An 11,953-nucleotide genomic window follows, 5' to 3' on the forward strand; every position below is an offset into this window, starting at 1 on the left:
CAAATCTCTGTCTACGGTTGTTTCTAGTTGCACCACACATCGTCAAAATCTGCACGTCCCGCGACCGATCGAGTCCACGCTCAGCCGCCCCCTGCACACGTCCTTCCGCCGCTTGGGCCTGTCCGCGTTGCCGCTGGCCACGTCCCAACCTCGCCGACTCCGAGTACTCAACTCGACGACCACGCGATCGTGACCCACACTGATTCTTCCGATCTCGCCGACGATTGATTCTTTCACGATATTTTTACCTCTAGATCAACACGATCCACCTCGATCTTGAACCTTGCTTATGATACCACTTGTTAGAATAAATTCGAGACATACCGTTGATCATCCGAGGACCAAGCAATCACACGAGCACAACACCGAGATTTGTTAACGAGGTTCACCGATATGACTACATCCCCGGGGCCTGACTATTGGCGCTCCTCCCCATGACACCGCTACAATACCGTTGACATAGGTTACATCGTGTGTCTAGCCCGCTATATATGAGAGGCCTAGGATACAAGTGCCCTACTAGGACACGACTCCATATCCTATCTAAACACAATACAACTCAGAGTCCAATTGTAACCTAACTTTGTACACAATATTCGATACAACTCTAACAACCAAACCGACTCAAGCACCCAAGGTAGATACGGACTCTATCTCCTATTGATACTAATCAAGGATCTTAATCACCTAGGAGACTAGATAACAACGCAACTTGTACTGGAGCAAAACAAAATAGACTTGACTCACTTATACGCCACCTATACCAAACTGAATCAAACTTGACTCGTATATTTCCCACCATAACGTGTGTACAGCACATGGAGTTCTAAATATTGGCTTAACTACATCGGGTGCAACAAGCTCAATAGGGATTCTTCCAACATAAATAATATGCTTCATGTTCGCATGTTCAAATGAGCCTGGGTTGTTTTGGAACTCTCAGGTATGACACGGATGCCCACATAATCCCCTCCTTGAAACGAAGCCATCCTCAGCTGTGTGGTGCTTTTAGAGACCTTCTTCTTTATTGAAAGAATATCATCCTCGTTAATAGCATTAGCAAACATTTGCTGCAACACATGTCGCCTTCAGCGCCCCAAAAAGAATAAGTGTTGGACCTTCCCTTATGTGTAGCACAAATCATATTGCCATGACCTTCCTAATAACACATGCAACCATTGGTGAAACATCACAGATAACTATATCACTATAGTCGCCAACCAGAAAAATGACATGGACCTTTTGAGTAACTTCCAATCTTCCCGACTGATATAACCAGTCAACGCAGTGTGGTTGTGGGTGCTTCGAGGTAGGCGAAGCTGAAGTATACACCAAGCCTTTGCTGACCGCATCGGTGTAGCTTCCACCACTATTAAATTTTCTTATACGCGGGATGCCAGGCTCTTCGCCGAGAGCCAAAACATGGACACTCAACAAAGTAAACAATGCCGAGAGCCACACTCGGCAAACCTGGCTTCATGACAACTAGCTGACGTTGCCATCATGGGCTCACGGCAAACAAGCACCACATGGCAAACGGGGCAGACACCGAGAAACACGTGCGGCAAAGAGAAGCCATGTGGCATGCCCATTCGAAACTGATGGCGCCATCACTTGGTTTACCTATACCGAGAGCCGTGACATCGCCCTCGGTATAAACACGTGTAACATCCCAAATTTTCAATATGAAATGTTATACATTAGAGCATCATGCATATCACATTTTATTTTGCATTTTGGTTGATCCTAGAAATTCTACGCAACTCAATGACCCACGGAGAGAGTTGGGGATTTCGTTATTTTCATATTTGAGTTCTCTCAAATTTTGAGAATATGATCATTTGATTTTATTTATTTTATCATCAATTATTTCTATTACAAAATATGAGAGAGGGAATAAAATGACTTTCCCAAAATAAAGAAATATTGAGGATTTAATAAAAAAATCAAATAAGATTTTATTTCGGAGTTTTTCGGTGTATTATTTGAATTTAGGAAAAATGTGCGTTTTTTAAAAATTGCATTTAGGGCCCAAATAAATGTTCACCTTGTGCGACTTGATTTTAGAAGCCCGTGAAAATTTATTTCAAAATTTTTGGAGTCCGTTTAGTATTTCTTTTTATTTTTCTTCCGAGCGGAATAATTAAAAAAACGAACCGACTTCGGGCCGTACTCGAGCGGGACACCTCCCGGGGGCAGCCTTTAAATAGCGCCGCCCCGAGCCGCCCCGGCCCATCAGCCTCGCCTCGATCCGCGCACGCCGCCGGAGCCGCCGCCGCCGCCGACGATTCCGCCGCCCGAGGTTCGTCGCGCCTCGTTTTCCATGCCGAAAAAAAATCGGCGTTCGTCGTTTTTTTTTCTCGGATTAAATCCGCGATTTTTCTGATCGCGATTCCTGATCCGATTTTCGTTTTAGTTTAACTTTTCGCTCGTTTATCGGAATCAGGCGATTCAAGCGCCTAGAGTTTCGTCTCGAAACCCTCTATCCGAATAACCAACTTAAACAAGTTTTTGTTACTGTAAAATTTGCCCTAGATCTAGATTGCTAGAACAAAGTTGTTTTCTTTCGCCGTTCGTCTTTCGTTGTTTCGTTCGATTTGATTCTTTTTGCCAACCGGAGTTCTTAAGTTGAATCTTCTGGTTAGATCTCTTATTTGAGTTTTACCTGTGCATTAGATGAGTACTTATTGTATGCTTGTTTGTTTTTCTGCGATAGAATACCCGGAGTGCGCCGCCTGTTACTTCGAATCATTAGGTTTCGCGGATCATCAGCAAGCCAAGTAACACTTTGATCATACCTTTTCTACTACCCAATTTTATTGCATTAGATCAATCCTCACATATTGCATGATTAAGATCTAATTAAATTGTGGGATGGGAAGTCGATGATGTAGTACCTATTACCTGTTTATTATCAAACCTTTGGGAGTTACTTCTACATTTGCTTATTATGTCATGCTATGCTACTAGACGTGGATTGGGTGAGTGAAATTCATGACAGATGTGAGATTGTTAATAAATGGTTTATCTAAGGTGGCAACTTAAACACACATCTGGATGGATTGAGACACCTGGGTATTCCAGGACTTGCCTGTTTTCTTTGGACCGCCACCCAGGATCAAAGGGATCATGAGACTATTCATACTAGAAACTTCCGTGTGCAGCCACAAGCTATTATGGGCTCTAGCATAGTTGACTAAGTTGTGCGAACTCTTACAGTGGTAGACTAGCATATGTAGGGGATGTAGGTGGTACGGTCTACCCGATCGTAAGGTGCTAGCGCTTCTGAAAGACTATGTCTCGGTCATCCGTCTTCTCAAACACCATGTAGTGCGAGAAACCGAACGAAGGCGATCGAGTCTTGTGGGGAAAAGTGCGCAAACCTCTGCAGAGTGTAATAAACTAATCATGGTTAGCCATGTCCCCGGTTATGGACAAATCTTGAGTATCTAGTACTTGGATTTTCATGTGAATCTCAACATGTTACTCTAAATTAATTTTGTTGGGTTATGTTTAATGATGATGCGTAATTGGGATTGAGAATGCTGTCAACCATTCTCAATGTTTAACAACTACCATGATAGTAATTAAATTTTATTTCTTTGAAGTAGGGAAAAATTGGCTTTACGCAAAACTGTAACCATAGAGCTTTCCACCAGCCAAATATGCATATAGTATAGCTGTTTCATTCCATTACTCTCTATGTGTTACCTTGCCAGCATATTCCATGTGCTGACCCGTTTTCGGGCTGCAATGTTAATGTTGCAGACTTTTCAGACGACGATTAAGGAGTTTTTAGGTCGTGGTTCTATACTCAGTGATGCCGTTGGAGTTGATGGACTCACTTATCTTCCAAGCCTTCTGTTGTATTGTTATTAGATGGCCTTAAGCCATATTTATTATAATAAGTTCTCTTTTGAGACACTCGATGTAATAAGTGTGTGATTGCTACTTTGCTATAAATCCTTCGAGTACTGTGTGGTGTCAGCATTACTGATCCAGGGATGACACCGGAGCACAGAGATCAGACTATTTGAGGTCTGGTCGCTACAGAAATGGTATCAGAGCACACGCTGACTGTAGGACACGACCACTAAGCAAAAGACCTATATCACTATTCACTCTCTTCTCTTCTGACCTCTCATCTTTTCTACTCTTTAGGATGGCGGATTCAAGGAACAAGTTCACACAACCGGATGAAGATACACCCTTTGGACGCCACTTGAAGGAAGTCACTAGATACCTGAATATAGGAGTACCAAGCTTCACGGGAACCTACAACACCACTTTACCTGAAGAAGAGCGTTGGATGATTCAAGTTCAAGTTCCAGGAAGGACGTTCATGCCAGTCACTGAGCCCATAGAATTTTCTTTTGATGCACCAACTTGGAGTCTAGGAAAGAGCATGGCAGCTCACATCGCCATGGGACGCATTGGAGAAGTCTACCGCAAGGATCTCAAGGATACTATCTACCAGATTTGTGGGCGCCGAGATGAACACTGGGAGATGATCAGCACCAGGAAGGATAGATTAATTGCAGCTTTTATCCAGGAGCTAAACCAGCACATTCGACGACAGGAGAACCAGATGTGCGCCGACATAATAGACCTGAAGAAGGCTAAGACTAGAATCAAGGAACTAGAAGAAGAACCCAAGGCTACACGTGAAGATTATGAAGAAGAAATTGAAGTATTAGTGGAGAAGAATGACGACCTGATCAAGAAGATTGGATTATTTATGGGAGACCCTACGCCAGTAGAAGACGAAGAACCCAAGGAAATTAGCCCGGAAGACTACATCATCATCGACGGCACCGACTCGGAACCAGATAGTAGCGATGATGACTATGTTGATGAAGCTGGAGCAGATATCATGGAGTCAACGACCGTAGAATATTTCTAGTAGACCACCTCATCAGTAGTAGTAGTAGTCCACCATGTAAATATAGTAGTCCGAGCACTTTTGCGATAGATAGATCGATTGTATGCCCTTGTTTGATTGATTGAAGTGAATTGTTTGCTTTTGCCTCATGTGCATATGGGTAGTGTTTTCTCTTTAGACCCCCTCTATTCTTATATCTCATCTTTTCTAAACCCTCAGATGCCTCCGAGACGTGACCCCGGTTTGCTTTTCCACCGGAGCTCACCCAGTTGATCCAGCAGCAGAACACATTGATGCAGTTGCTAGTCCAGAATCAGAATCAGGGGAACAACAACAACAACAACCCACCACCACCACCACCTGTTGACCACTTAGCTCGTTTTCTTAGGCTGAATCCGCCAGTGTTTTCCAGTAGCACCGAGCCGATAGTAGCAGATGATTGGCTCCGCAAGACAGCTAGGGAGTTGACCACAGCAGGATGCACAGATGCGGAGAAGGTGAAGTTTGCCGCACATCAGCTAGAAGGGCCCACAGCATCATGGTGGGAGAATTTCACAGCCACTTTCCCAGTTGACACTGTCACATGGGACCAGTTTCAACAGGCTTTTCGTACTACACACATTTCAGCAGGAGCTATGGCCATGAAGAAGCGTGAGTTTCGCAACTTGCGCCAAGGAGGACGGACAGTCGGCCAGTATGTGGAGGAATTTAGTAAGTTAGCATGTTATGCACCAGATGACGTCGCTACGGATGCAGCTAAGCAGGAGAAGTTTCTAGAAGGACTGAATGATGAGTTGAGCATGCAGTTGATGGTAGCCACCTTCAACAACTACCAGGAGTTGGTAGATCGTGCTCTTATGATTGAAGGGAAGCAGCAGCAAATTGAGAATCGCAAGAGGAAGTATGGACAAGGAAAGTATAATTCAGGAGCTCAGCAGAAGCCACGTTTTACCCCTAGACCGGGAGGACATTTTCAGCATACTCATGGAGGAGGTAGCTCGCACAATCACAATGGCACCAAGAATGGTAATGGCAATGGAGGAAGCAACGGCCAGAACCGCACCAACCCATCAACCCCAGCCAAGAAGGACCTAAGCCAAGTCACTTGCTTTAAGTGTTCGAAGACAGGAAATTATGCCAATGAATGTCCTGAAGGCCAAAATGGCAATGGAAGTTCTGGGAAGAAGCCGAACCCTTTCAACAGGGGACAGGTGAACCACGTTAGCGTGGAGGAGGTTGAAGCTCAGCCCGATGCAGTAATAGGTAAGTTTTTGGTTAAGTCATTTACTGCACTCGTTCTTTTTTATACTGGCGCATCGCATTCATACATCTCAAGGGGATTTGTGGATAAGTATAACCTATCAACCCAAGCCCTTAGGTCACCCATGTTAGTAACCTCGCCCGGAGCAGAGTATGTGGCAAGTATATGGTGTGATCGGTTACCATTAAGGATTGGTAACTATGTTTTTCCCTCAGACCTAATAGTATTGGAATCTCAAGGATTGGATGTGATATTAGGCATGGATTGGTTATCAAAGTATGAAGGGAATATTGAATGTGCTAGTAAGTCAATTTTGCTTACCACACTAGAAGGGAGAAGGATCAAGTATGTATCCCGGCATGTGCCAAAGAGGACTCAAGTAAATTGCCTAACAGGAGTTGTGCAGGAGGAAGTACCAGTGGTAAGGGATTTCCCTGATGTATTTCCAGAGGAGTTGCCAGGCACGCCACCGGATAGAGATATTGAGTTTTTGATTGAGCTATTGCCAGGCATAGGACCAATATCAAAGAGACCATATAGGATGCCAGCAAAGGATTTGGTGGAAATTAAGAAGCAGATTAAGGAGTTACTGGATAAGGGATATATTCGCCCAAGTTCTTCGCCTTGGGGATCGCCAGTACTTGTAGTGGAGAAGAAGGATGGATCGTTAAGGATGGTTGTTGATTATCGAGGATTGAATGAAGTAATGATCAAGAACAAGTACCCGCTACCAATGATCAACGATCTGTTTGATCGATTGCAAGGAGCTAAGGTATTTTCCAAGATCAATCTGCGATCAGGATACCACCAGTTGAAGATTCGAGAACAGGATATTCCGAAGACAGCTTTTACCACCAATATGGGCTGTATGAGTATACCGTTATGTCATTTGGTCTGACTAACGCACCTGCCTATTTTATGAACATGATGAACAAAGTGTTTATGGAGTTTTTGGATAAGTTCGTCGTAGTGTTCATTGATGATATCCTAGTCTACTCGAAGAATGAAGAGGAGCATAAGGAGCATTTGCGTTTGGTACTTGGAAAGCTCAGAGAACACCAATTATATGCCAAGTTCAGCAAATGTGAGTTTTGGTTGAAGGAAGTAGGATTCCTCGGACATGTTATATCTGGAGAAGGTATAGCAGTAGATCCCACTAAGTTGATACCGTGACCAAGTGGGAAGCACCAACCACAGTTGGAGAGATCCGGAGTTTTCTTGGACTCGCAGGATACTACCGGAGATTTATTGAGAATTTCTCAAAGATTGCGAAGCCTATGACAGAGTTGTTGAAGAAAGATACCAAGTTCATATGGACAGAGGAATGTGAGGCTAGTTTCTAGGAGTTGAAGAAACGTTTGGTTACCTCACCAGTGTTGATTTTGCCAGACCAGACCAAGGATTATGAGGTGTATTGCGACGCTTCACGTCGAGGACTTGGAGCAGTGCTTATGCAGGAAGGGAGAGTTGTTTCATATGCCTCAAGACAACTAAAGCCTCATGAGTTGAATTATGCTACGCATGATTTGGAGTTAGCAGCCGTAGTGCATGTATTGAAGACATGGAGACATTTTCTCATTGGAAATCATTGTGAGGTGTACACAGATCATAAGAGTTTGAAGTACATTTTCACACAGAAGAAATTAAATCTCAGACAAAGGAGATGGTTGGAGCATATCAAGGATTATGATATGAAATTGCATTATCACCCCGGAAAGGCTAATGTAGTAGCTGACGCATTAAGCCGCAAGAGCCATGTCAATACATTAATGACGGGAGGAATACCAAGGGAGTTAGCCGAAAATCTTCGTGAACTATGTTTGGAAATAGTTCCGAGAGGTTATGTAGCAGCAATGGAGATTCAGTCAACCTTGATGGATAAAATCAGGGAAGCTCAGAAAGCTGACCAAGAGATTGCCGCTATAAAAGAGAAACTGAGCAAAGGAAAAGCTAAAGGATTCCGTGAGGATGAGCACGACACCCTATGGTTTGAAGACCGCGTTTATGTGCCCAATGACCCGGAGATCAGGAAGTTGATTTTGCAAGAGGCACACGACTCACCGTATTCAATTCACCCAGGAAATACCAAGATGTATCTGGATTTGAAGGATATTTTCTGGTGGACCGGAATGAAGAAGGATATAGCGGAGTATGTAGCAGTTTGTGATGTATGTCAGAGAGTAAAGGCAGAGCATCAGAAGCCAGCAGGATTGTTACAACCATTGCCGATACCCGAATGGAAGTGAGATAAGCTAGGCATGGATTTTATCACGGGATTGCCCAGGACTCATTCAGGCTATGACTCGATTTGGGTTGTAGTTGACCGATTGATGAAAGTAGCTCATTTCATCCCAGTAAAGACCACTTACACCAGTGCTAAGTTGACAAAGATATACATGACCAGGATCGTATGTTTGCATGGAGTTCCAAGGAGTATCATATCGGATAGAGGAACCCAGTTTACCTCAAAGTTCTGGAAGCAGTTGCACGAAACTTTAGGAACCAGGCTAGAATTCAGTACAGCTTTTCATCCACAGACAGATGAACAGACCGAGAGAGTCAATCAGATTTTGGAGGATATGCTGAGAGCTTGTGCACTAGATTATGGATCTAGTTGGGACGATAATTTGCCATATGCAGAGTTCTCTTACAACAACAGTTACCGAACCAGTTTAAAGATGGCCCCTTTCGAAGCCTTGTACGGAAGGAGGTGCAGGACACCGCTGTCATGGGACGAAGTTGGAGACCGCCAGTTGTCTGGTCCTGACTTGATTAAAGAGTCTGAACAGAAGGTGAAGCTGATTCGCGATAGGCTCAAGGTAGCCCAGTCCAGACAGAAGAGTTATGCAGATTCTAAACGCAAGGAGACAGTTTACGAAGTCGGAGACAGAGCTTATCTTCGAGTATCTCCACTTCGGGGAACAAAGCGTTTTGGAGTTAAAGGGAAGTTAGCACCACGATTTGTAGGACCATATCGAGTTTTGGAGCGTATAGGAGAAGTGGCCTACAAGTTGGAATTGCCCGAAGGATTGTCAGGAGTACATGATGTGTTCCACGTTTCTCAGTTAAAGAAATGTCACGCGGAGATGGCTGACATACCGTTGAGAGACACAGTGCCTTTGGAAACTATTCAGTTGGATAACGATTTGACCTACAAGGAGAAACCAGTCAAGATTCTCGAGTTTGCCAGCCGAGTTACTCGCAGCAAAGTTATTAAGTTTTGCAAAGTTCAGTGGAGCCACCACACGGAGGATGAAGCCACCTGGGAACGAGAGGAAGATTTGCTCAAAGACCACTCTCACCTATTTTCTAGCCAACCCGAATCTCGAGAGCGAGATTTATCTTAAGGGGGGTAGGTTTGTAACGTCCCAAATTTTCAATTTGGAACGTTATACATTAGAGCATCATGCATATCATATTTTATTTTGCATTTTGGTTGATCCTAGAAATTCTACGCAACTCAATGACCCACGGAGAGAGTTGGGGATTTCGTTATTTTCATATTTGAGTTCTCTCAAATTTTGAGAATAGGATCATTTGATTTTATTTATTTTATCATCAATTATTTCTATTACAAAAATATGAGAGAGGGAATAAAATGACTTTCCCAAAATAAAGAAATATTGAGGATTTAATAAAAAAATCAAATAAGATTTTATTTCGGAGTTTTTCAGTGTTTTATTTGAATTTAGGAAAAATATGCGTTTTTCAAAATTGCATTTAGGGCCCAAATAAATGTTCATCTTGTGCGGCTTGATTTTAGAAGCCCGTGAAAATTTATTTCGGAATTTTTGGAGTCCGTTTAGTATTTCTTTTTATTTTTCTTCCGAGCAGAATAATTAAGAAAACGAACCGACTTCGGGCCGTATCCGAGCGGGACACCGCCCGGGGGCAGCCTTTAAATAGCGCCGCCCCGAGCCGCCCCAGCCCATCAGTCCCGCCTCGATCCGCGCGCACCGCCGGAGCCGCCGCCGCCGCCGCCGACGATCCCGCCGCCCGAGGTTCGTCGCGCCTCGTTTTCCGTGCCGATAAAAAAAATCAGCGTTCGTCGTTTTTCTTTTTCTCGGATTAAATCCGCGATTTTTCTGATCGCGATTCCTGATCCAATTTTCGTTTTAGTTTAACTTTTCGCTCGTTTATCGGAATCAGGCGATTCAAGCGCCCAGAGTTTCGTCTCGAAACCCTCTATCCGAATAACCAACTTAAACAAGTTTTTGTTACTGTAAAATTTGCCCTAGATCCAGGTTGCTAGAAAAAAGTTGTTTTCTTTCGCCGTTCGTCTTTCGTTGTTTCGTTCGATTTGATTTTTTTGCCAACCGGAGTTCTTAAGTTGAATCTTCTGGTTAGATCTCTTATTTGAGTTTTACCTGTGCATTAGATGAGTACTTATTGTATGCTTGTTTGTTTTTCTGCGATAGAATACCCGGAGTGCGCCGCCTGTTACTTCAAATCGTTAGGTTTCGCGGATCATCAGCAAGCCAAGTAACACTTTGATCATACCTTTTCTACTACCCAGTTTTACTGCATTAGATCAATCCTCACACATTGCATGATTAAGATCTAATTAAATTGTGGGATGGGAAGTAGATGAGGTAGTACCTATTACCTGTTTATTATCAAACCTTTGGGAGTTACTTCTACATTTGCTTATTATGCCATGCTATGCTACTAGACATGGATTGGGTGAGTGAAATCCATGACAGATGTGAGATTGTTAATAAATGGTTTATCTAAGGTGGCAACTTAAACACACATCTGGGTGGATTGAGACACCTGGGTATTCCAAGACTTGCCTGTTTTCTTTGGACCGCCACCCAGGATCAAAGGGATTATGAGACTATTCATACTAGAAACTTCCGTGTGCAGCCACAAGCTATTATGGGCTCTAGCATAGTTGACTAAGTTGTGCGAACTCTTATAGTGGTAGACTAGCATATGTAGGGGATGTAGGTGGTACGGTCTACCCGATCGTAAGGTGCTAGCGCTTCTGAAAGACTATGTCTCGGTCATCCGTCTTCTCAAACACCATGTAGTGCGAGAAACCGAACGGAGGCGATCGAGTCTTGTGGGGAAAAGTGCGCAAACCTCTGCAGAGTGTAATAAACTAATCATGGTTAGCCATGTCCCCGGTTATGGACAAATCTTGAGTATCTAGTACTTGGATTTTCATGTGAATCTCAACATGTTACTCTAAATTAATTTTGTTGGGTTATGTTTAATGATGATGCGTAATTGGGATTGAGAATGTTGTCAACCATTCTCAATGTTTAACAACTACCATGATAGTAATTAAATTTTATTTCTTTGAAGTAGGGAAAAATTGGCTTTACGCAAAACTGTAACCATAGAGCTTTCCACCAGCCAAATATGCATATAGTATAGCTGTTTCATTCCATTACTCTCTATGTGTTACCTTGCCAGCATATTCCATGTGCTGACCCGTTTTCGGGCTGCAATGTTAATGTTGCAGACTTTTCAGACGACGATTAAGGAGTTTTTAGGTCGTGGTTCTATACTCAGTGATGCCGTTGGAGTTGATGGACTCACTTATCTTCCAAGCCTTCTGCTGTATTGTTATTAGATGGCCTTAAGCCATATTTATTATAATAAGTTCTCTTTTGAGACACTCGATGTAATAAGTGTGTGATTGCTACTCTGCTATAAATCCTTCGAGTACTGTGTGGTGTCAGCATTACTGATCCAGGGATGACACCGGAGCACAGAGATCAGACTATTTGAGGTCTGGTCGCTACAACACGTCACAGAAACATTACTACCTGACATGTGGTCCCATTGGTCACATTTATCAG

This window comes from Triticum urartu, chromosome 6A, assembly GCF_056163025.1.
Source record: "Triticum urartu cultivar PI428250 chromosome 6A, HENAU_Tu73, whole genome shotgun sequence".
Lineage (NCBI taxonomy): Eukaryota > Viridiplantae > Streptophyta > Magnoliopsida > Poales > Poaceae > Triticum > Triticum urartu.